The sequence below is a fragment of the Lagopus muta genome, chromosome 9, assembly GCF_023343835.1.
Source record: "Lagopus muta isolate bLagMut1 chromosome 9, bLagMut1 primary, whole genome shotgun sequence".
Classification (NCBI taxonomy): domain Eukaryota; kingdom Metazoa; phylum Chordata; class Aves; order Galliformes; family Phasianidae; genus Lagopus; species Lagopus muta.
Window position 1 is genome coordinate 5,024,940 of NC_064441.1, and position 27,085 is coordinate 5,052,024.

Genomic DNA, 27,085 nt, shown 5'->3' on the forward strand with positions numbered 1-27,085 from the left:
ATGTTAATCATTATGGCTGATATTTAAAATGTCAGAAGACCTTAGCGTGAAGATAAAGGATTTACTGTGAGACTCTGCTGTGTCATGTTTCCTCTCAGAAGAGAAGGAAGGGTGGCACCTGTTCCTTTCTTTCTTTTTTCTTTTTATGCAGTGACACAGTAATAGCTCCAGCGGCATCCAAAAGCAGGGCTGTGATGTGGAGAAACTAACTCCACCAAGACTGCTTAGCTCTTCCTTGCTTTTCGGTACGGCTCCCTTTCCTTATGTTTCTCTGTACTCAGTCATAGCTGTGTTTGGGACCATTGCACCCAATGGCATTGGGAAGAATGCATGGCTGGAGTAAGGGAACCCCAATTAATTGCCTCCATCCTCACTGGCTGCTCTTCTCCTTTTCTTTGGTTTTGGGTGAAACTTTAAAAAATAAAGGAAATTTTCTTCTTTAACTGCAATTTTCTTGGCAAGGATTGTGACTACCTCTGCTTAATGGTTTTTAAGACGATGATAGGGAAGCTAAGGGCAGAATTATTTCACTCCCACAGGCAGTGCTTTCAGGCTGCTCAGTGAGAGCAGTTTCAATGGCTGCGAGAGTCTAAAAAGGAGTGAAGGAGATTCACCTATCTTTTTTGTGGTGTTGGATTTTCTTTTCTCCTTTTAGTAAAAGGCTGCAGAAGGTGCTCAGGTAGCTTAAGCTTTGAATTATTTGAGTCTAATCACATTGTTCATAATTCTGCCAGGTTAATTTTGCTCATCTTTCCAAAACAAAGCAAGTCCCATCTTTATTTCCCTCCTTTGATGTTCACTTGAATGACCTGCTGTACAGGTACGCCTGAAGGATGGCATTCTTCAAACTGATACAAAATGATCCATGGCTACTGAATAACAGGAGTGCATTACCCTGCTCAGAAAGGTATTTATATGTTTTGTTCAAACATAATTTCAATGCTGGTTTAAGTATTTCAGTTAGGGCTGTGTGTCTTTCCTGATCAATGGTATGAAGCTAGTTATCACTGGATAAAGTTACATTCACATAAATTTTTCAGTTTCAAAGATGACAGAAGTTAGAGAAAGTGTTTTATGTAGAGAATACTGTTTTATATGCTAGCATATAGACGAAAATATTTTCTTGCTTTTGGCAAGGTAACATAGAGACTTTGTGGTTGGTGTTCAGCCTTTAAAAGAGAATGGAAGAAGACTGATGTCTTGATGAATATTAATTGACACCTTTCGACACTTTTTTTCTATGAAACAAGTTGTTTCCTGAAAACAGAAATGGATTAAGAGCTGTTATCTTGGTACCACTGCAAAGAACATTTGAATCTCAATATTTTATCAATATTTCTAGTAAATTGGATGGTTTTGCAAACTGAAAAATGACTTTTGGGACAGGGAGCAAGCTACAGATTTGGCATCTCAGTTCACGAGTTAAATTCACTCTGATTACTTATCAATGAGTTTCTACCGGCCCTTGAAGGAAGAGCAAGGTCATTTTCATCCTCTTTTCTTTGGCTTGTGCTCTGCATTTATGCACACCTGCAGCTGAAATTGTTAGTTCATGGCTTCACTGCCAGCTGCACTGAGAAGACAATGAGCAATCCTGGGATGTGGTCCCTGAATGCCAGTCTTAAGCTGGGACACACCTAGGAAGCAGTACTAATTTCTGAACCAACTTGCTACACCAAAAGCTCCGGTTACTCTAAGGGGAAAGCTGACATTTTTCTCAGGCCATGCACTGGTGTGCATTTCTGTAAGCCTATCCAATGTGACCCTAGAAAGGAGGTTCTTTTGACGACTTCAAGTCAGAGAGGCTTCCAGTTAGCTTTCCCCATTCCTTTCAGAAATCGGATCCTTCTGTTTGTAAGTGGCTGTTTTTTCTCTTGGGTCTCCTTTCCATCACCTCTCACAGGCTGTCACTGTGTCACCAAGGTCTCGGTGCTCATCCCTGAAGGGCTGCATGTCAGCGATGCTCTGTGTGGCATCTGCTGTCACCACCAGCTGCAGCATCACCATTGCCATCCCCCTGGCTGTGACATGCAGGGTGACACTGAGAGCTGGCCTTACCTTCAAGCCCAGGTTTCTCACACAGATTAAGTGTGCTGTGCCCATAGCTAAAAAAAAAAAAGTGTTTTATGGTATTTGTGCTGTTGTAGATGGGTTTTTTTTTGTTTGTTTGTTTCTACTTTTTCTCAACATGATGCAAAGGAGATGAAAGACATTTGTTTTCCTTATAGAATACTTCACTTTCAGCAGTGGTTTAGTGCTCGGTCTTACAGTATTACTTTTAAATCTTTAGCTTTTTTTGCTGCATGCATGTTGCCTCCCATAGATTGCTCAACATAAAAGAAACCTGACATTATTCTTTCTCTCCAGACAATGCACTGCTTCTTTCTTCCTCTCTTTCTTCACTCCCCCTAGCTCCTCTTGTTTTGTTCTTCCCAATGTGTATTCCCTCTTACTTCCCACTAGATGAAAAGTGGATGCTTCAGAAACAGAAGGTACAATACCTATAGTATAAAATTATCTGTGCCAGCAAATTCAGTGGAAAAACGCCCAGTAATTCTTCACCATCTCTCATTGGAAAATATAGCACAAAAAGGGGTAAATGAGTGATAAAGTGCTTGGATTACGGTAGTTGATACACTGAGAGTGAAGAGTTCTTTGCTCTAGCATGGAAAGAGTGTTGAATAATTAGGAACATAAAAAATAATAGTAATAATAGTGATGACAATGGATGCTCTTGCTACGAGTTGTATCTCTCAAAGACATGAAGATTAAGTAACAGCAATTTCTGCATTAGTATCATAAGGATCAAAACATTGTCTATAATTTTTTGGTGTCTGAGGCAGTTTTGACAAGCATAAACCTGACAGTCAATGGTCAGAACACATTTAATACATCTTTCATGTGCTGAAGTTAGTAGGTCTAAGGTCTCCCTGGGGTAATATGATGTAAAAGATGTTCATGGCACTAATTTACTCACAGACCATTAGCTCTCTGTGGAAGCTAGACTTTAAGGATCTGTGTGGAAGGAATGTACTCTTCAGATGCCCATATCAACTTCGATCCTTCATTTTCTTAATGCAGTTTCCTGTAGCTGTCCCACTGGTCATGTGATGTACGATTAAGAGCAGACCTTGGAAAGCCGTGGCTCTGCTGTTTTGCACTAAATATTCTTAGTGCTTCATTCCTTAAGTAAAGTGGGGAGATGAAATTTTAAATATAAAAATGATTTGTTGTAGTCAGTTTTGACAAACAGTAGTTTCTACTGTTCCAGTGTTTGAAAGAAATTGGCACAGAAAAAAATGAAATGCTAATTATTTTTCTGAACCTTTCCTGTAGTCATTCTGCCTCTGTTTTTCATGAGACACCTGTAAGAAAATGAACAAGGAAGCAATATATAAACAGCATTACAAAGACAGCCTTTCACCATTACTTCTATTGCTCTACTATTTTATAGATAGCTATTTTTTTTAATATTCTGAAGGCAAGTTTTGGACAAAATACTAATGCATACTAATGGAGAATTAATATCCAATATCAAGTTGTGTGGCCATTGAAATCATCTATCATGCAGCTTGATGCCAGCAGATTTATCAGGCATGTCAGCTGTCATTATCTGATCACCTGAAGGGTCATCCTTCTCCCCAAGCAGGATAGGAAGCTTCCAGAATGCACATAATAAAAAATAATGTGTGGGATCTCTGATGATCTTCTTGATCACAAATCAACTGAGATAAATTGCTGTTAACAGAGTGCTAGATACAGACAAAGTGACATGCTTGACAGTTACTAATTACAACAGGCAGCCAAAAGAGCTGCGTAGAGATAGGAGGACAGAAACAGCTAAATTAGTACACTGTGTTGACACACTCACTCAATATTTGTAATATGCAAGCATAGCATATTCCCAGGTCGGGTGAACTTGACAGGCGTGAGCTACTGACATTTCACAAAAATGAGTTGACAGTATGATTTTTATTTTTTCAATTAGAGTAGCTCAAAAGTAATCATTTTACCAAAATGGAACGCAGACACTGTCCCAGCAGGGGAAGCTCACCGTGCTGCTGCTCTGTCCGAGTTCAGAAGCAGCTTTCAGCAGGATGCCCTTAACCTGCTGAGGCCACCAAGGAGACGTTCCTGTTAGTTAAAGCCAAGGGATGGAGACGTCTGCGCCACTCCCTGTGGTCCCCAGAGGGATTTCTGCATCACCTCATTTTAAAGGAATTAGTGAGATGTAAATCTGGGATAATTCTGCCCTGCTGGATCTCACTCATGGAGCTCCAAGCTCCCCTGGCATATGCCCTTCATTGGGACAGCGTCCAAGAACAGGTTGTGTTCAGATGCCTGGGGTGGAGGCAGGGAGCTTTATTTTGTTGTTTTCTTTCCTCCTTCTTTGATCTGTTACAAAAACTGCCAAGTGATCTTGTCGTGAGCCGGGTGATACGGTGTGTGTTTCATTCGGAAATGTGTATGCCCACAGGAGGTTAAGTGGTGCCTCGTAAGATGGATCCTGATAAAAACCTAACCCAGCTGTGCGGCTGTTTGGAAACGGAATCCTGCGTGGGAATCCCAGGGTGCTGTACTTCTGCTTTGCCAGAACGTTTGTGAATAATTTTAAAAACAATTCTACGACTCGATGAGACTGAGCTTGTTATCCTTTACCACATCATGACACTTCCCTACATTTTCCTAACAAGCGTTTTTTACAGCCCTGGGTTTCTAATTGGGAAAATGGGGACTTCTTTAATGCCAGTGCTGTATTTCAACCAAAGGAAGAATGTGACACAGCACTGAGGTCAGCACTTCATAGCATGTTTATAACACTGTTCTCAACCTCACGTTGTGCTCAAATCTTTCTTTTCTTTCCGTGGTCAGACTTGCCAAATCACACCTCCTTTTGCCTTTGCAGTCTGTTTGGAATCTCTGCCTCGCTACCTTACAGGGCCATAAAAACCTCTCCATTCATTATGCTCATCTCAGTGTCCCTTGCCAGCTGTAGGTTATCTCTGGTGGCACCCAGGTCTCCCCACAGCAGGGGGGACCTTGCTGTGTGTATGGGCACACCGTGCACATCTCTTCCTCTGAATTTTTCATTTCTCTTTCCCAAGCCTTCTGTATTGTATTGTGTCCTATTCCACCAGGCTGTGTGAATGCAGAGTATCATGGGGATAATATCTTTTTCTGCCCCTTAAATAATGGCTGAAGTTTATCGTGAGGTTTGTCACAAGCTGACTGCCTGTGTCTGAAGTCACACATTTCGTCAGCCTTTTTATCATTAAATTGCAGACCAAATGCTCCCTTGTCTAAATGAAAGTGAATTAGTAGCTGTGTATATTTGACTCAGCATTGCATAGACTCATCAAAGTATCTCTGCTGGAGCAGAGTAATTTTCGAAAAATTGTGCACCACCATATCCTTGGTGAAATTAGAATGTTGCTGAAGGAGCTTTACCAACAAGAAGGGAATATGTGAACCAGTACCGTTAATAAAAATGTAACTCACCTTTGGACAAACACTGTGTGCAAACTACACTTGAGGGCTGAAGCACAGATTCATACTGTAAAAGATCAGAAGGAAACATCATAATCCAATTTGATTTTCTGTCCGCAGACCTTTACCCAATCAATTCTGTGGTGTAAAGCTGCAGTTTGTAACCCGGATAAACTCAGGTCATTAGGCTGCATTGCTGTTACAGACTCTAAGACTGTTTTTTTTCTCTTTGATGAAAGGATTTCATAATTTCTGAGGAAATAGAAAAATATTTCCCTAGCTGATTCTTAAGTTGTTCAACAAATTGAGTGCTGCTATGAGCCTGAAGTGTGAGATACCCCGGAGGAAGCAGGTTACACTGGAATGCAGATGACACGAGTACAGCTTGACACAGGATTTACCTTTTTCTCTTATGCTGATCTGAAGGCAAGCTGAAATCTCAGCATGCACGATGACTTCTGCATTAAATGTGAGTCTGAGAAACTTGCACTGGAGGTTTCTTCATTTCATTTCAAGGGGATGTACATAAAATGCCTTTTGCTTTCTATTTTGAGGTAAAGAACTTTTGCTCTACAGTTTCATTTTTCATTGCAATAGAAAATGATCTCTACATCTCTTGAAGTTTGCATTTTTCTAGGGTTCAGAAAAAGCTATTCCATATGAATGTTTCCTTTTGCATGGAGTCAGCTGTGACTGTGGTGTTCTCTGACATTTTCCCCTCACTGTAGACTGTTGTGTATCTCTTAAAGGCAGTGAGCCATTCTGGGACTGATGTGACAAGACATGACAGGAAATTCCACTGAATAAAACAAATTATACACTAGAGATGTGCTGAACTGACTGAAAACAATTTGGACACCAGGGGCTAGGAAAGGTACTGAGAAGGTTGAGAGCAATGACGTTTTCTCTGAGATTTTATTTAAAGTGTGTTGATACACAACTTGTGTAAATCTGAGTGTGAGGTCCTCTTTGGGTTGTGTCCCTTTGGATTCCTTGCTCACAAGGGAATGCACATTTGTGAATGGGCTGGGCCAGCAAGTTTCTTTTAAGTGGTAATGGCTCATTACGATTTTAATTCATATTGGAAAATGCACATATTCATATTTTCAGTATGTGTTTTACTGCATAGTATTGTGTACGCAGAATGGAAATGGGTGAGGTATGTGACCAGGCTCTAATTTGTAGCTCTAATGAAGCAATCATATGCTTGGGTTGCAAAATAAATCCTCATTCAAAAGCGTGCTAAATGATCAATGGGAAGATCTGGCTACGGCTAATTTTACTTTATGTAGCGGTAAAGAATGACCAGTATATTAAATGGAACAAGGAAGGACACAGCTGCTGTGGAAAAAATATTTAAATAAACCCGGAGGAAAGGGAAATAAGAAAAGGAACTGAAGATTATTTGTCATTGATGTCCTCCAACTTTGACAATAAAGAAATTTGACTGGGTCCTTCTTTTACTTCCATCAAATTAAATCACAATGTGTCAGCTTCCCTTGTGAGGTGCTTGTAAGCAAGGCAAAGGTAGTGAATTAGTATCGATGAACTAGGATTACCATTCTGCCTGTACAATAACACAATGTTAGTTTTGTTTAATGTGTCTTTAAGGATGCGAGCTGCGTGGATGTGCTGCTGGCAATGAATTCCTATCATCAGAGTGAAGATCCATGTGTCTGTCTTATCTCGTCATGTAAATGTTTGAAAATAACACAGAACAGGTCATATGGCCATCTGGCAGCAGGGGTCGGTGAGCAGGATGGGTCTGCATCTGAGGGGCTTTTCTATGCAGGCCGTGCTCCCCTGGTGCCGCAGGGATGGCAGCTGTGGAACGCAGCAGTGGGTTGCGAGGTCGGGCAGCCCTGCAGTGCTGCTGGGAAGGCAGCAGGTCGCAATGATGGCCATGTCACGCTTAGGGAGGTGGGTCAGTGGGCATGGTGGGGATGGGCTGATGGTTGGGCCAGATGATAGATGTCTTTTCCAACCTTAACGATTCTAGGATTCTATGATTAATTCTGCATTTTGCATTTCATTTGGGTAGCCTTGCATTTTCTAACAATATGCTGAAATTAATACCTGCAATCGTACAAAATTTTCAAGTAACACCTGAATAATGACTCTTGAGTTTTATGTTGACACCTACTCAGATGAAAATTTCAGCAATGCTTTTACACAACAGCAGGTCTAGTTTTTAGATTTGAAAGGGCTAATGCTGATTTTAAAGAATATGCTTGAGATTTCTTTGTTGCAGTGTCAGAAATCAGAAATGACCATTAGCAAATCTTCAGAATTCTTCCCTTGAAAGCCAAATTGGTATATTGCAATCATTCCTGCTTGGTTTTCTGGGCAGGAAACTGTCCCCAGCAGTTCTGAACTCACACCAGGACTTGACCTGCCAGGCTTACTGGGGCTATGGAATTGATGTTGAGAATCAGTCTCGGCTACCTACAGTTCATCTGGTGTGTTGATACAGATAACAAAACTTCTTGAAATGATTTTGTCATATGAAATTCAGTAAAGCCTACAGATTGAAATGTACCATTGGTTGTGTAGGCTGCAGCATTATACAGGTTTTAATTGCATTTCTGAGAGAAAGAACAAACTAAAATATTTGTCTCAATGGAAACATAAAGTAGATTGCAGCCTTGAATGAACTCCCAAGCAGCTCAATAGAAGATGTTCTTGGAAAACGCAGATTCTAGCGCTTATGCATATTGTGCATATCAGCATGTAGATGTCATGCTGTACTGCCTGCACCCGCAGTGATATTTATGGATGGATTTTCAAAGGAGCACGCCCTGTGCTCAAGAAGCTGGCCCAGCAGACCCACACACAGTGCATGCAGTGCCTTGCTGCGGCGGGGCTGGCTGCCTCATGGACCTGCACAGCCGCTCCTGTTTGGGTTGCACTATCACCGGGGAGTCAGTCAAATTCATTTCCACACATGAGTAACTATACACCTTAATTTGTGATAACAAGAAGCTGCAGTAATTTATCTAGCCGTTGTAATTACTTTTTTCCTAATCCGATTTATCAAAATCCGTTTCTTTGTCTCTGCAATAATTTTATATAGGGAGTACACAGAAACAGATTCCCAAAACATGATGATTCATTTTGATTAAACTGTTCCTGTGCCTGGTGTTGCTTGCAGTTGGAGAGTGTCAAATTTTGTGGTAGAACTGGTAAAAATAATCCTGCCCCTATATGTGGTGCTTTAGCAGTGCTTTGCACGTGGCCTCACCCACACGGCATTCTGTGAAACAATCTGTTAGTTGAGAGCAAATTCCTCTGCTTTTGCAGATTAGAAACCAGATCCAGCCATCCAAAAATGGCATAGACTTCTCGTCTTTAACAGGGAAGAGACAAACAGAGTTTATTGGGCTGAGTATTCATGGGTGTATATGCATGTGTGTGTATTTTATGCGTACATCAAACCAAGAACATTGTTCCAAGTAGGTGTTACATATTTCACAAAGCTCTTAAAATATGCGATGCAGAGCAGTGTATGAGGATGCACTTTACCTGCCAGGAAACAAATCTCTGTTACCAATTGCATAGCAATCTGCAGAACATATATGGTTGACTACATTGAAAAGAATCTTGCAAGCTATAAACCTTTTTCTTTATTGTAAATATTGTAAATTAGATACTCAATTTTTTTTTTCCAGAGATTAAGGGTTTTTTGCTTCCTTGTAGCTCTCATTAGCTCAGCATATGTATTTCAATTATAGACTTATTTGTTTGTTTAGGTTGTTGGGTTTTTTTCCAAGAAAGGGATTTTCTTCCCTGTTCTCTGGGACTAAAAGGAAGAAATACATATAGGGAAAAACAAAACAAAGCAACAAAAGACAGGCATCCATAGCAGATTGAGTTAATAACTTTTCTGTAGCCAGATCCAATTGCTCTGTATAAAGGCAATATTTAATCTTTTTGTTAGCATTAGTATTTTAGGTACGTTAAATGGTATTTTCCTCTCTTCTGATCACGTGTGAGGAGTACAACCCTACTTGTTCTTGCTTTTGCTAAGAACTAGCCCTCGCTGGGTACGCAGTGCATCCTCTGAAAGCACTTGGTTCTGCTGTCCCAAGGCTGCTCAGTGACATGTTCTGTTGAATTTTAATTTAGGGTAGCATCTGTATCTGGCTCATATTTAAGGGCTTCTAAATAGCAAGGAGCTCATAAAGCACTGTCCTCAAGCTCTCCAGAATTACTTTCTTTAAAAAATAAAACAAAAGAAATAACCCTAAATGTTGATATTAATTCACAGTGTAGTTTAGTACCCGATATTAAATGTTAAGTGCTACCAGTGAATCTAGGGAGGCAGTGTCATATTTTGTAGTCTAAGTACTTTCAAGTAGCACAAGGTCTTTCAACATAATTAGCAGAGAATATTGAGCCCAGCCAGAAATATGGGATTCGTCATTAAATGCAGAGGCTTCTTTATCTCCGTGAGTCTAATCATGTGTGCAGAAGACTAATTGTTAATGGCACAGGCTTTATTGCTCCTAGCTTTCCTCTATTTTAAATTGAATGGTCTGCTTTGTGAGAAATAATTAGTTTTTATTGTTCTACCTGTATTGAGTTCTGCTGATAATCTTATGGATTTACCAATTCAGATTCAGAGAGCAATTAGTGGCAGTGGAAGCATATCCTTTAAAATCACAAAGTATTGTTATTTTTCCTTCTTTTTTTCTTCACAAGTTTTTATTCTTTTCTTGTGACAATAATAGATGTAGGATATCTAACTTTTAATGGGAAAATGTCCATAATTAAACAATGAAAAACACTTGGTTTTGCAGTACATAGTTAAGGATATAGTTTTTCTGGTGGCACATGCTTTAACAATTTGTGGGATGCTCCACCTGTATCTTTGAAAACAGAAAATGTAAAGTCTCACAATGTTCTGTGATTTACAAACTCATTGCTTGACCTTGCTTTTTGGTTGAGTGACTTACAGTCGCGGTTAAGGATTAATTAGCCTTCTGGTACTTGCTCACGTAGAAGAAAGATTTGCTTATCTGCCACGAGGGTCATTTGCTGTGTTTTGAAGTGTCTGGAGCAACCCCTTGTGTTTTTTCAGGCTTAACAAATCCGCCTGTTAGCATAAGCTGAAGTTTTGCATGAAACGGAGGGACTGCATGCCAGTAACATGTATCAGATCTGCTGCTCGTAGCTGCAGAGGCAGGTCCTTGGCTCTCTTGGTGTAAGTGTCAAGTCTCACCTTGCTCATTTGTACATCTCAGTGATTTTAGAGTGAGATTCTTGGCTTGATGCTCAGTAGGAGGTTGTTCACTTGTTAGACTTGATGGACCCTATTATTACCCTTCATTTACTGTATTATAATGACTGTACCATATCTCAGATACTGACATTTATTTACAAGTACTTTCATTAAGTTAGAACATTCCCTGGAAGACAAGGAACATTAAAATACCACAACAAAAAATGTGAGATTCAACCATCTGAGGTACAGACTCCATGAAATGCATATGGGTGTGTAGCAGTGGACTTTAAAATCCCTTTCTTAGCCCAAAAGGGCTCATGCTTGTTTCTCCAGTAAAGTCTCTGTCTTTCTAAAAGGCTGCTTTATCCATGTGACAGATTCATCTCAAATCCAAAGCTCCTTGGGATCCTCAAGAAAAGCAATGCCTTGCTTACATCTCCTCAGCAGTCCTATCCATCTAAAGCACAGTTGATATGGTGACTTCCCACAATACAATGGCCAAATTAGGATTTCTGATGTTCATACAGCATTTTAGTAGATAGAGCACTCATTCAGGATTGCAGGACTAAAACTCCGGGCTCGCAGCCTCAGGGAGATCATTTTCTTACCTTCCATTTCCCATCGGAATGCCTGAGGCACAGAGGCACTGTCCGTTCTGGTTAAATCTCTGTCATTCTGCAAAGAAAAACCCCAAAACCCACAGGCTTCCTGGGCTGAGCAGACAGTCAGTCTGCAGCTCAGTCACTGAGGCTGCCGCCTGGGTCAGCAGAGATCTAGGTCGAGTTCTTCACTCACGTTATGGATGAAACAACCACTAGGTAAGAGCCCCCATGAGCAGCCCCCAGGAGAGGGATCTGCACACAAACCTCTCTGTCTTGCTTGTTGTAAATAGCTGCTTTACCCTACCTTGCCCACCTCTTTGGCTCCAGTTAAATGTGAGCACTCGTGGCTGAGAGCAGGTGGTTGGAGCATTGCAGGAGTGGTAAAAGAGCACTGATGAGATCAAACCCTACCATGGAAGAATGATGTGGCACAGTTACCTCTTTTTCTCAGCAGCTGACAGAAGAGGATTGACTTGTATCGCTTCCTTTTGTTACAATTTTATAGAAATGACCCTCAGTCACTTTTTTAAACACGGGCAAAACTCCAGTAGTAAAGGATTATTTGGGGACTGGCTGTAGCAGTTAAAGACGTAACCACTACACCGCCTTTTTGTGTTGCTACCCTGCCTCTGCAAGCAGTGCCTGCCTCCAAGCAGTTGTTCTCATTGCCTGTGGATCTAGAGACAGCCAGGTTATCCTGAACCAGCGTTCTGTTTGACTTGTTGTTGAGCTGGTCCTGAAACATGCACACAGTCTTAATGTGAATGGCAGCAGTTAACAGAGAAGGATCATAATGACACAGAGAGCACCTGCAGCACCCATCAGCTCCCCAAACTGGAAAATGCCCCAATGTGAACTCCTAGTGGATATGGCAGCCTCAGGTGAGGCACCCGATCCTTACAGAGTTGAGTTTATGCCACTCTCATCTCTTCAGCACTCCCAACCTGTTATGAATCCCTCCCTGCCTAATTTCCCCAGGTGTGCTCCCAGAAAGTACTTCTTAAGAGTGCCTGGGTTTAGAAATCAGGTGATAAAAATTAGGAAGTTACATGGCCAGAGTGGATGAGGTGAGGTCTGTTTGTGTGTTCACATCCTTGTGTTTTATTCTCTCATTTACTGCATTTATCAAGCACTCGGTACTTAGTAAGAACAATGAGGAAAACAAATAGGGTTGTTTTATCCCACCAATATGATAGAATAGTTAAATTAATGGCTAAATCTAATTAGGAAATGAAAAATTACAGCTTGTCTGCTGCCAATATTAAAGCCAATGAACTGTGAGATCAAGCTATGGTTACACTCCAAAATTATCTAACCATTGTTGAATCTTAAGGTGGCTTTGCTGCCTACACTTGGAAATAAATAATCCTAGCAATTATGGTTTGTAATTTGTGAGTGGTTTGAAATGTAGTGGCTTTTACTATAATAAATGGATTATTTTATGTTGACAAAGTACAGGTTTAATTAACAGTGACAGATAAGGCTCTAGCATTTAGAAGCTGTTTATATTAAAAATTACCTGATAAAAGGTTCTTTTTTAGCATTCCAAGTACTCAGTTGTGCATTACCATCTTGATCTGCTACCATACGTATTCATCATTGCACGGATGTGGCTTGGAAGCACAGCGAGTGTTTCTGAGACATCAGATTGTCATAATAACTGATAGATCAACGGTTTTATTTACATATTTATTATTGAGAAACTGCTTGTTTTCATCAACATAACTTACATTTTACGCATCCTCTGTCTAAAGTTAATTTGAAAATATTAATTTTTCTGTGACAGCTCAGTGCTCTTCCTATTTAATCGCTTAATTTCCCTTCCACCTAAGAATGACATTCAGTGAAATGAATGAGAAATGATAACTTCAGGATACCATTGTCCTTGCTGACTGGGGGCAAACAGCCCACGAGAGGTCTGGGTAGCTGTACAAAATATATCAATCACAGAAACAAAACTTAATTACTTTGTATTCTTTCTCTTTACATGAAAATGTTCCTTTAAATAAATGCATTCTTTAGTTTATTAGTTGTCTTAAGTAAAAAAAAATGTGTGTATTTCCTGAAAAAAAAAGCATCCAAAATGCAGAGTTGTGCCATCTGTCAGCACTAGAACTGTTATTTCACTCTGCATATTTTGTTTTCAGCATCATCTGGATCACTGTGTCTTAATCCTTCAATGACAGGAAGCTGCAGAAAGGCACTATTGATGGATTGCAGAGAAAATAGTCACCAAAGTATTTTCATGAGTGAAAAAAAGTGTTGGCATTTCTCTATCTTTGTTATTTCCTCATTTTCCATTAATTTCATCCATCTCTGCAGTTCAAGCCATTCAAGATGCAGAAAGTAATACAAATAGGTAGACACGCAGGAAACTGATGGCAGTGAGTGGCTTATAGCTTTCCATATCTTTGTTCTGTCTGTGATAGAAATGAACAGACAAGGTAGGGATGAAAAAAGCAACAGGATTTAGCAAAACACCAGCAGTGTACTTAACATGTAGGTAATATCCCTTTAAGAAATTACAAAAGATTTGCTAAGTCTTGTATTTCCTTCACAATTTGTGCCTTTAAAGATTCCCCCCTTCGGGGCTGTTTCTGAAGGTATTTTGATGGTACTCTTGCTTGGGAATAGTGCTCCTCTCTGCCCACTGCACCCCGCATCAGCACTGGAGCTCAGCCTGATACCTCAGGGTGTCTCCATCCAGATCTCTGTCCTCCTGGGTGAGCAGCATTACTGCCGCTGCCGGGGATTTCAGTGATGGGAACAGAACACCTATTTTGTTTAGTAAAGGCATTTTAAAATTGAATGTGAGATTTTGTTTTGTTCTTTTTTCATATGCCATCAGTTTAGCACATCCATCAGCTGCACGCTGATAGGGACAGCGGACATGATTGTAGCCTCCAGCCTGTTACTAACTTTAGTTTGGTGAAGGTTCAACCTAGTTCACTTGTTTGGCTTGCCTCTGTTGCATGACTAAAAATCTAAGGGAAAAATGCTCGGAGTCCCAGCATCTGTTAATTTCAGCTATTTAAAGTACAAATGAATCAGAGGAAGGATTTTTAAACTGTTTTCTTGGAAGATTTCCTCTTACTGCTTGTGTCTATGTAGAAAATGATTTAAATTCTTTTAAAATTCTAAGTTACAAAGCAGGCACTCGAAAATATTTTTCATCCATTATCAAGCCAATGATTATCATGATTCCCATGATACAATAATGGGCTCCACTGATGGTGACGTTCAGTGGTGAGCTTGGCAGTGCCTGTGAGGGATCGTTCTTCCTGCCAGACAAAACCCTGATGGCTGCACTGAGTCCCTGTATCGGGTGCTACATCAGAAGCTGAAGTCCCCATTAAAATACATTACCTCTGTAGTTTGGAGGCACCACAGGAAATTAAATTGAAGCAGTCCAAGTGGTGTTATAAGACATAAAATCAGAGATGTTCCTTATTACATACTTAAAAATATTATCTTCATCAACTCCCTAGCAGTTTTTTACAATTTTGCCTTGGTTTGAAAAAACAATGTATTTTAGTAGAAACAGATGAAAAACACCCTGGTAACTGGGACAGCTACAGAGATTTTCAATTACCAATCTACAAGTTCACTGACTTTTCATTTATATCTTTCCTCTAAAGATATGGTGATGGTTGTATTATAAGATGAGGCAGATGTATCTTCTGTTTTGGCTTCTCTTCATGTTCTCAGGAATTTGTTGTTCCTTTGGGTGCTTTTGCTGTTGGCTCTCTGCTGTCTTTTTTTTCAATTGTTCCATACTGTGAGAACAATAATACGTGCCACAGTTGCATTCCCCTTATCCCCAGGGCTAGCCACTGTCTTTCACTAAGTATGTACATGTTGTGAACATTTCCTTTTGTTTTGGATATGAATTAATATATATGAATCTGACACACATGCTCACAAATACAGTGTGGTACATAAAACTGTAACGCTGCACTATGACATTATATGGGAACATGAACACATGACAACAACCTTCCCTGTACATTAATAGAAGTTGAAAAAATAGACAGAAGATTGCAACAAGGATGTTTTCAAAATGAATGCTATTGATCTGCATGTGTTTGGTGAATATTTTGGAACAGAAGTTCTACAGTCAGCCAAAGAAACAAAGGACAAAATCTGGAGGATAAAAATAAATTTCAGATTTGCAGTGTTGCCAAACCAATGTGGCCAATACAAAACTGAAAATATTTGGGGCTAAATTCAGGGGTTGTGGGAATGAAACCTTGTTGCAGCCCAATCTTGCCACAATTTACTAATGCACTTCAGAGGATGCTTTTCAATTAGCTAAATATCACAGCTGCAGCTCGCGCATCAGGCAGTCGGTGTTAGCTCAGCCGCCATGCTGAGAGGCCAGAGGGCTCTTCTGCAGAAGGGAAAGGAAACCAACACGAGGCTTTAAGGCAAGACAGCTGATTGCCCTTTTTATTTGCTACCATCCTTCCTTCTTTCTGGACATGCAAATAACACCAATTTACATTAAAAATGTATGCAGATGATTTTGACTTCTGTTTATGCCACCATTAAATGTGACCCTTTTGTGATTTACAGTTGCAGTTTTATTCTGGAATTAATGTGGCTGCTTGCAATTATTTATCTTTTTAATTAAAAAAAAAAAAAAAAAGACAACTAGGCAGGACAGGCTTCCTGCATTTTTGTCTCGCTGTACAAATGTTTCTACATGGGTTTTGAAGTAAACATCTCACTATGGTGAGTGGGACTGGAAGACAGTGCAGAGCATGTAATTGCACAGTTTGTTATGCTGTTGGAAGACAGGAAGAGGGCAAGGCCTCGGGAAAAAAATTACAGCTTTCTACCTGACTTGCAGAAGAAGAAATCTGTAGAAACACCAAGCTACAGGACAGAGCTCTTTTTCTGTAGGATTACTGTTAGCCTGACTTTACTTCTTTTGTAGACACTCAGTACCTATTTTTATTTTACTGTATTTACAGTGTGCAGTTATGATTGTCTTTAAAAAGCTGTGGGGTGTGAAATAGAAATATATATATTTTACATTAAAGAGTTCAGAATTGCTTTTTCTGAGGAATGTCAGGGATGCCAGAGGATGTCAACGTCAGTGAAGCTGCTATGCTAAGAAATCTCTTTTCATTCATTTTCTCTGCCTGTGTGTTTGAAATCTTGATAAAGGTTGAAAGTTTAGAGATGACTGATATAATTATGAATGCAGTGTCTGTTTAGTTAATTGGCAGCACTTTGAATAAAGGTACCATTTATAAATTATTCATAAATACGTATTTAGTGATTAATAGGTGGAGTCTGTTTCTTCAGCTCACTGAAAAGCATATTCAAACTGTTTTAGTAAATTCATAACAGATGCTGCTCTAACAAATTGTTATAAAACACATTATAATGTGTAGATATAACTAAAGCAATATACATCATTTCACTGTTATTCAGTGTCATTGTTTTCTTATATCATTTCTCACATCAGTGTCACGCTGAATAAAGTAGGTGGTTTTTTTTTCTTTTCTTATGAATAGTATGGGGGAATGAATCCATATTCCTTTTGTGAAATGCCAGCTCCATTAAAATCAGCAGTGAAACTTCAATTATCATCACTGCATTCAATAGCAAGATTCAAATTTCATTGTTGTCCATTGGAATGAGAACCTCAATCCCCTTTCTTATTGTTCCTCCATCAACGGGGCTGATGGTGGACAAGATTTTCTGCTATTGTCTATGTCTGTCCTTTGTCTTACAGTCACTCAGGTGTTTTCTCTTGAGGGGTTTGAGTCCCACAGATCCACGCACTGTGCTTCTACAGTATCCCACTGAGTTATTCAAAGGGTAGATGAGCACACGTATGGATAAGAGCAAATCTGAGGTCTTGGTGTGAGAAGCATCACTACTGTGGCTATCATCTGTCTGAATACACTGAGAATCCAGAAGCCAGTGTTTGCTAACTGGAATTATTTTCATGGGAATCTTCAGTTATCAAGAGTACTGAATAACCTGCTACGCTCTGAGAATACGACAGTGTTGTGGTTCAAATAGTTATTTCATGTCCATAGGATGGTCTATTGTATTTGATTTTCTAGAGAGTTCCACAGGTTATTGACATACTTATAGGATTTAGGAAAACTGAATGTCAGTATTCACAGAAGCAACAATCTCGGTGATCACGACATTATACAATGTGATGCAAAATTCCAGCTGCCTGCAGAAAAATGAATGTGGGGAAAAGATTACGACTCACCTTCATACCAAAAGCACGGGCTCTTGATGTGGTCTGGGGATGGTTGCTCTTCTGAGGATGCAGGATCACTAACGTATAGCCCTGCTGCTGGCACTGCCGCAATTGCTGTGAACAAAGTCACGTTCTCAGCGTTCAATCAAAAAGGCTTTTTACCCAAGAACACTCTTCCAGAACATCCTCTGTGAGAATTACTGTACGTTGAGTGATACTTTCCCAGAATTTCTCTTCCTAGAATTCAAAGGCATTGCAGACTTGCTAAACCTGTCATTAGAAACAAACTCCTTGAGTTACAAACACCTACCAGAAGGCAGCTCATGCTGGAGCAACAAGTGTAAAATTTGCAAAAATGTTTCCATAACCACTTCTAATAAATAGTTCTTACAACACAACCATCAAAATTCATGGGTTCTCTCTTGCTCTCTCTGTCTATCTCAGACTGCATCATATTTCATCCAGTGCAACCAGATGTCCTCAGGGAAACTGAGAATGAAAATAAACAACCCCTGTGCATTAAAATGTATTTGCCCAGCCAATTGCTGAGAAAAAAAGAAAAAAAAACCGAAACGATATTTCTCCCAGGACAACCACTCCGTTTCCATTTTCCCTTACAAATCCTTAGGGAAGATGTACAAAATACCTTCTAGCGCCTATGCTAGGAGAATAATTCACACCTATTGGATATTAAAACAAGGAAATCAACAGTGCTTCTATTACACATTATAATTCTGCTTTCTTTAATTTCTTGTATTCCAGAGGCAACAATTTCCTTTTGTTGTGCCATTCACAGAAGTCCAGATCATCTTGATTTAGGCCCTTCAGTGAATACCTGACGTCTCTTCTCAAGAGATGACTTAGTTGAATATGAACAATTTTTCTCAGCCATGTTTAGTTTGAAAGGAACTTCTCCTATACCAATACTAAAGATCTTTTTTCTTTCTTTTTTTTCCTCCTAATCATATTCCCTGTTCTAATAAAACTTTCCTTGCAGACCTTTTTTGACTACTATTCTCACAGTCCCAACAACAGCAGCAATAATGTTACATCCAGAGAAAGAGAGCAGTGATCCTTTTTCATTTTTATGGCACCTTGCATATATGTGTGTATATATATATATATGTATATATATATACTATGTGTGTGTGTATATATATATATATATATATATATATATATATATACACACATAGTGCAGTGTCCCAGTACAAACGCAGACATTTCTCTTTGTCTAGATCTCACGTCTGAAAAGTGCTAATTTTGTTTTTATGAGTGCCTTGATATGGCATATGGTCAAATGCAAGTCGTTTTCAACTGTTAGTGAAAAATCTGTATTTGGTTTAGAAACAGGAAGAGAGTGCCCAACAAATGGCTGAAGCTGTATGTTTGGGTAGTATAGCAGTGCTCTTCTCCAAGTGCTGCAGTGACTATCTAAAAACCTCAGGTTATCTGTGCTATGACTCAGCATCTGTATTTCAGAATATTTAATTTCCAGCCTCCATGAGGTTTTATTTTTCAGTGATTTCCAGTGCTCTGTTTACAAGTAAAAAAGATATATTTTTTTCCCACCTAAAGTTAATAAGAGATTTGAAACAAACTGTGTTCTCTTCTTCTCTTACATCATCACCAGAAATAAACTCCTTAATATCTAAACATCACTGTGACTTCCACCTGCACATCACTGTTACCTTCTGCCTGTGCTGTCAGGCGCTCATGGATGCAGGTGTAGCTGCTTAGGAGTTAGTGCACAAACACATTCACTTGCACCTGGCAGCCTGGTTTGCACCTACCTGTTCCTGGCAGTATTAAGTGGTGCTGGGAGCAGGGCATCATGTAACTCTCCAGAGTTTGGCTGGTGGTGGTGGTTGAGAGCATCCTGCTTCTGAACAGGCTGGTAGGTGTGTGGAGGGCTTGGGAAGCACTGGGCAGATTGGGTTGGAATAATGTGTAATGGGGATAGGGATTATGTTGAAAAGAGAGAGGGAAAAGGAGAAATTAATGTTCATAAATGTTTAGGGATGCCTGTGCTGTAGTACTCTAAAATACAAGGATGTTAGGGGGCCCTGAGCTCTTTATTGCTTCTGAGCCCATCTGTGCAAAATGGGACTCCACCTCCACTTTATTTAATGCTGCCCAGACTGCATCTGCTGGAAATACTCAGCTTTGTCTAATCAGAGAACAGAAAAATTATTGTGGTAATACAGAAGACTAAGAATTTCATTGTTGATGGGTGCAAAGGTTTTCTGAGTGCCTCACAATAAGGGCTCAAGAATAATTAAATTTGGGTTATTTGTTAATCATCCATTTTAATTAGGAACTTTTGCTTGTTCTGTCCTCTGCCTGCCTGCAACTCCCAAATGAATAATTGCCACGTATCTCTAGAAGGATATCATAGCAACCAGAACACAGTGAAGGCAATAAATGAGAGAGTCTATAGTCCAGCAGTTTATTTTAACAAACATTCATTAATGAAACTGCAGTTTGATCGCAGAGCCTGAATTCATTGCTTGTATTTGAATTTCCCTCCAGCCACTATTGCAGCTCTTTATTAAGTGACTCCTGATGAGTAGATGACTTTAACCTCTTTTCAGTTTCAACTCTTCACTGCGTTATTGTAGACTGTACATTAAACAAGGCCTACACTGACAGGAGTAAACTTAAGCAGTGTAATTTTATTTTGTGATGTCATGGTGATGCTTACAGTTACCAGATACTCTCATGCATTAGCTGAGTTTGACATAATCTAATCTGAAGTGTTAATTTTTCCCTTGTATGGAGCCACAAATGACTTCTAGAAAACTGTAAAATATCCCTGGCAACAAAGAAGTAATGAAAGTCTTTTTCCAGCAGTGAAAGGCACAATTTTTTAATCTCCACTATTCTCTTACCTGCATCCTTTCTCAGAGGAATTGTATCTTTTGATTCATATGCTTCATGGAGCGACAAGCTTGCAGAAATAGTCAGCTAGGTCTGTATTATTTGTGTTAGTTGATCAAACTTCACAGTAACCTGCCACTTTGAGGTGGTTCTTCTAATTCTTTCACCAGACCAACTGCCAACGAGATATTTTTTATCCCAGTACAAGGTGACTGATAAAAGTGCACTCTATGTGGAACTGATAAGAAATGAATAATCTCCCAGACAAAATATACGGTCTTTGCAAGAGACAGGATAATCACTTCTGTGAAGCAGTAATACTGGGGAATGCAATCGATTGGGAACAAACTTGTGAACCAGCAGTTAGTAGTATAAGAGCTCTTCTACCTTGAACCTACAGGAAGCTGTTAAGAGATGAAGAACGGCATTAGAAAAATATAGGCCTTGACTAGTCTCTTTAGGAGTGTTTCTCAGAAATGTATCTTGCATGCAGCTTTGGAGAATTACTCATAAATTATGTTCAGAGTGAAGAAAAGGGTTAGCTGCCAAGTAGGTGTCAAGTATGTTCGGTGAAATGCTTTAAGCTATGTTCCCAGTATTATAAAGGATCTCCTGTGTTTACGTGTATGAACACTGTAAAAGCATGACACCAGAGCCCAGGTGGGACAAGTGTGGAATTGTACCCGAGCAATGAGGGAGAAGCTTTAGGAAACTTGCCTACCACTCTGCTAAGGAAAAAAGCTGGCAGTATTAGCTTTTTTGGAGCAACCAGCTAGAGCTGGGGTGTAGTGGTTTTTGGTTGTCTTCTGTTGTGGTACTCAACCACCTGACTAGAACACTAGGGCTAGGTGATACTGTTCTGCAAGGTACCAAAAGCAATGCTTAGGAAAGTCTTTCTTTTGAAGAGGTTTTTTTGGAGGAAGAAAGAGAAGGTACTGATTTTTGCTGTGGTTGGTGTGAGGTGTTCTATTTCATCACTTCCTGGTTTGCAAAGAAATGTCACGGGATCCTTTCCAGCTAGATTTGTTGTTCCTTCTTGCTCCTACCTGCACTCATCTTTGTTTGAAGAGCTGCACGTTGTTTGCTTTCACCTTTTGCTTCTCCACTCAAAAACTCTTGTTTCTTGTACTCTTAGACAGATAGGCTTTTATTCTCTTCATTGCCTCTTTGTGTTTAGTTCTACCTTTATTTTCCTCATTTCTTCCTTACCTGTGATTTTTGCCAGCCTTATTTTTATACTCCTATATTTTATTCTCTCTTCTTGCCCTTAGTTGGTACAACTACCATCTGACTTTTCTTTTGTGTGATGTGACTTTTTTCCTCAATTGTGATGTTCTGCAGTGTGTGAAATGCACTGAACTGTAGAGTTGCCAAGAAGCGTCACACAATGAGAAGAGATAAAAGTATTGAACTATGAGAGTGTACTTACGCTCTGTGTGCTGGCACACAGACAGGACAGGCTCCCTGCAGTACACTTGTATTTATGCTGCACAAATTTTAAGACTAATTATGACATATGCTGCTCATTCACTTTTGCTTCCTTGAGCTTAAGATCTAATTCCACCGGGGAGAGATGCCCTTTCTGTGAATAACCTCGTGCTATATGTGTAGCCTTTTCCTTTCTGAACATCTTTATCGTCTGTAGGGCAGCTCCTGAAAAGTGAAGTAATGAACTTGAACAATATAACATACCAGCTTTGTGAGCAAATCCAATAACACAAAAGCTTCTAGTAGTTCTTGTGTTCTAGAACTTGGCTTTAGTCAAATACACATCTTAGCAATAATACACTTGCAGATATTTATCCTCATCAGAGACGGCCTCTGTTTGAGCACCATTTACATAAATACATCCAGAATGTTTTTTTAAATTTTCATACAGGCTCTGTCCATCCCTATTGCATTGCTGTGATTACACTTCACTGCTTGCTTTCTGATCAATTTAGAAGCAGCACTACTCTGCAGTCAAAGCATTGGCGTTATTCTGAAAATGTCAGTAACTTCTATTTACTGAAAAATGGGCAGGGTGTTCTGCAGTCAGAACACTTTTGTGCGATTTAAAGAAAAATAGTAGTACTGCATATGTTGCATAAAAACAGTTTGATTGCATTTGTATTGCCTTAAAGGCACAAGAAAGGTTTTTAAAAGGATAGTGATTAATGTACAATAAAGAAGGACGGGAAATAAGATTTATTGCATGGTTCACTTATTCCTCTTAGCTTCTTTCTATAAGAAAGCAGTTCCTAAATGTGTGAAGGAAACTAGTAGTGGTTTTTTTTTTTTTTTTTAATGTATGAAAAACAGGCATTTTTAAAATAGATATTTTCTATAAAATGATTGGTAATATGCACTTACAAATAACTCCCATTTACTTGGGGAAAAAAGCAGCTCATTTATAATGGCTTATACTTGCAGGAGTTGAACTCGGGCAAGTCAGTCTCCCAGTTCTCCCTGAAGAGTGCAGCAGAAAATACTTGGTTTAGACACAACCAATACTTAACCAAAGTTGATCACCTAGCCATTTTTCCCTTCCTTCCTTCCATCCCCTTCTGATATTCAGTACCTAAGGGCTAGTTCTCTTCAACAGAATCGAAGGCATGAGTTAAGATTTCTTGTGGCTGATATTGAGGCAATGCAATACTTGTACTGCACAGTGATTTATGCCATACTGTTTCCAAATGTTAAATCACAGCCGTTGCTTCTTTTCTTCACTGTTCAGGTTCTCCTTTGGATCTTACAGATGTTTTGTGATTATCTATTGTTTAAAGGAACAGGGCTTGTGAGTGGATTAAAAACTCACTGTTATCTACAAATGAAGCATACTCCTACAAGGTAACTTTCTTAATATAAAGGTTCATCAGCAAGCATGCCATCACTCTGGTCCTTCTTGGTTTCCATTTGTGTGTTCATCACGGATATGGGCAGTCAAACAGGTGTTCTTGTTTCCAGAAGAAAATGTGCTCTATTCTGGCTTAATAGCTCCTGTCTTGTTTATGAAAGTCTGTAGGGAAAGAGGAATTTACATTAATAGGTAAAGGAGCTATATCAGACCTTAGGATATGAACTCCACAAACAACAATAATCATTTCAGCTGGCTAAAGTGTCTGAAGAAGCTGAAACTTGTCTACCAGGTTCTGAAATAACAGAATGCTAATGTGCAAGGAGCTTCCTACAAGTTTTTCTTTGGAAGTACATACCCTGGGACCGTATCTATTCTTTAGACTGTATTAGCTTGGAACATAAGCTGGGTAGGTGTTAAGGGGAAAAAAAAAAAAAAAAAAAAAAAAAAAAAAACAACCACAACAGACTGTATTACAAAGCAAGACGTACGCTGTTTGAATGCATCAATAATTCCCTTTTTCGTCTGTTTTTTACAGGAGAGCTGAAAAGGATGCAAATCTATTCTACAATTTAAACTTGAACTGTTTATGACAGATGTATATTAATATAAAATTCTTTTCTTAATGCACACATGGGTGAAGCAGATTGCACAGAAATTACTGGGCTAATTAAAATTGAGCGAATGTTTTAATTTCTGTTAAATACAACAGCATATTTTCTACCTGCATCAGCTCTATGCCTTATTCTTTTTGAGATATTGGAAAGCAAGTAAAATAGTTGACTGCATTACATCAAAAGAACTGATTTTTTGTTTCCCAGCCCTTTAATGTATTTTTCTGTTAGAATGTTCAATCAAAATGGTCTTGTCCTAACTATTGCTTTGTGTCTTTCTACATAGAAATTCAGTTTCTTATATGCACATGCATGATAATAATTTGAGGTTAATGACAACCCTGAGAAACAATTTTAATTTCTAATGCTTAGAAATGAACAAGTTGGTTTGAATAATGAATCATTACCTGTCAACTTCAGACTTTTATGCAGAATGTAAATACTTTGCTTTCTTCGTGTTCTTCCTTGGGATCAAGTGGACTAGGCATTCAGTCTTGTGAAGTGTAGGCTTCTCTTTCACAAACTGCAGTATAAATGAAAACAAATTCTCCTCTTAGTGTCTTTTTGTCTTGCTACTTGTAGCATCTAGTACTGAATTAATATCATGCTCACAACATCTATTGATTTCCAGGAATAATGTATCAGATATCCAGTTATATGTGCTATCATCTGTCTTCTTATGAATTGATTCTATTTGCTCATCTTTCCAATTTGTCCAGTGTCTTTATTTGCATTAATATTGCCCCTGCAGCCTGCCATATTTTCTGTCTTCCTCCGTAATAGCAATGTAATTCATAGTTTTTTCAATATTTATTGCTAATAATAATTACCTGGGTCCTGTTCTGCATGTGGGAGGTTTCCAGCTCTTGTTAGTGACTTTTCAGGGACTGTGAATCATATTGTTAGTGTTTAATATATATGGACATATTGGAATTATATTAACATGAACTTCCTTCTTATGAGAAACAAGATCTTTTGAGTAACTACTGTAGCAGGGATGTAAATTCAGTTTAAAGAGTTTGTTTAGCTTGCTTGGGTTGAATGCTTGCCTGTTAGATAACAGTTTGATATTTTCTTCTCCAGAGCTGTGACTTCCTTTGCTGTTACTCCTCTTTTTCCTCTTCTTCCTTACTTCTTACTGTACTCTTCCCTTCCAAAAGATATTGTAAGCTTTCCTGCTGTGTTGATGTTCATGTCAGAACATCCCTGGCTTGTTTCTAACTTGCCATCAAATTTTGCAATACTTGACTTGTCCTTGATCGCTACACTGGTTTACATCTAATGCCCATGGCTTCAGGGAAGGGGTCAAGTATTTAAGGAAGTTGTGGTGTTTGGTGGTGGGGTTTTTTTTTTTTTTTGTTTTTTTTTTTTTCTTCTTCATTTCTGTGGGATCCCTTGAGCTTACACACAGAAAAGATGCTTACTGAGCCTTCAATAAAGTTTCATAGTCTTTAGTTTTACATGGCTTTCTTCAGACTTTCAGCACCGCTGTTAATAGAACGGTTTTCTATTAAGCAGGAAGATATGTCTTGCTGATCCTCAGGAAATGGAAAAAGACAAACCAAACTGAGATATATTCTATCACTGTCAAAAAACAAACTGAATAGAAATTCCAAGTTGCCATCATAGCTCAGTGTTTCTGTTCAGATTGAGAGAGTTTTGTATATTGAACATCCACCTGAAATGTTTCAGTATGAATGCTACCACGTAATGCTAGTGCATGGATGAAAAAGCAGAAACAAGAAGTGTCAGTGAAGGCTGAAATCATGCAGATCCTTGTCTGCACAAACAGGGACTGCTCCTTTAGGGGCTGGGGATTGGGACTTTGGAGGGAACTAAACAGTCCAAATCATAGGGTTTGGGATGTTTTATATGCCTTTTATGAACTTAATTTCCATTTTAATACCGATGCTACATATATATGAAAAATTATCCACTCCCAACTTCTCTGTGGAACAGTTACCATCTCTAGGAACGCTTTCACAAAGAAACCTTATGAAAGATTTTTCTCATTTTCTATTCTACTGTGCAATGCATCCAATCTCAAGATATTGTGTGTCTGTGGGAGAATGCCATGTGCCTTGCATGATTTTACCAGTCTTATTACTTGGTAGCCTTCTTAAAGCAATAACAACATCAAAGCTCTTTTGGTTGTTCTGTGTTCTGTTATGTGGTGCTTTTCCGTATCCTTTGGTAGTTAAATGAAAAACTTTGAGAGTCTTGAAGGAGCGCTGCTGTTGCAGCACAAACCTGACAAGGAGAGATTAAATTAGGGATTTACCTGGTCCTTTGGTTCAAGAAGTTACTGAAAAGAAAAATGCATAATGATGCCTTTATTTTTTTTTTCTGTTCTTAATTCATTATTTAGTGCAGGTTTGTAAAACTGTGTTTTTACAAATGAAAGAAAATGAGTAAGAATTCAAGTAAGACAGTTTATATCAATAACCCCTATTTTTCAGTTAATTCTAACTAAATTAACTCTAGCAACAGTCAAGGTGAGAATCTGAAAAGCTAGAAGCAACTACCTGTCACAGAATCACAGAATTGTAGGGGTTGGAAGGGACCTCCAGAGATCATCGAGTCCAACCCCCCTGCCAAAGCAGGCTCCCTACACCAGGTCACACAGGTAGGCATCCAGGCAGGTCTTGAACGTCTCCAGAGAAGGAGACTCCACCACCTCCCTGGGCAGCCTGTTCCAGTGCTCCGTCACCCTCAATGTAAAGAAGTTCTTGCGCATGTTTGTGCGGAACTTCCTATGCTGCAGTTTCCAGCCGTTTCCCCTTGTCCTGTCTCCACTCACCACTGAAAAGAGTCCGGCCTCGCCATTCTGCCCCCCACACCTTAGATATTTATAGACCTGGATCAGGTCCCCTCTCAGTCTCCTTTTCTCAAGGCTGAACAGACCCAGTTCAGATCAATCTGTCAATCTTGTTTCTCTATCGTCCTCAACAGTGTATCCACAGAACCAAAAATCCAGGACTTATTTTTCCTTTATGGCTATTTCTGATCCACTTCTAGTGGACATCGCAGAAGTATATGGACTTGCACATACTAGAGCTTAGGCACTCAGTTCTCTCTGTGGATTTCATGCATTTATCTGTATTTGGGAGACAGACTAGAAGGTATTAAGCTGTGAGATGAATAATCTGCTTAAACGATAAAGTGCTGGTAAGCGGTACTGAAAGCAATGAATGTGTTTCTTTGATGGTC

At 39.3% G+C, this 27,085-nt stretch overlaps 1 protein-coding gene and 1 long non-coding RNA gene across 9 annotated transcripts in view; both read left to right on the forward strand.

Annotated features, from left to right (window-relative positions):
- Positions 1-27,085, forward strand: part of NLGN1 (neuroligin 1) — a 395,611-nt gene that overhangs the window by 146,974 nt on the left and 221,552 nt on the right. The gene's annotated exons all lie outside the window — the stretch shown is intronic.
- Positions 19,348-25,859, forward strand: LOC125697600 (uncharacterized). Its single transcript, XR_007378871.1, has 3 exons — positions 19,348-19,442; positions 23,142-23,254; positions 23,800-25,859. It is a non-coding gene; the product is annotated as an uncharacterized LOC125697600 (long non-coding RNA).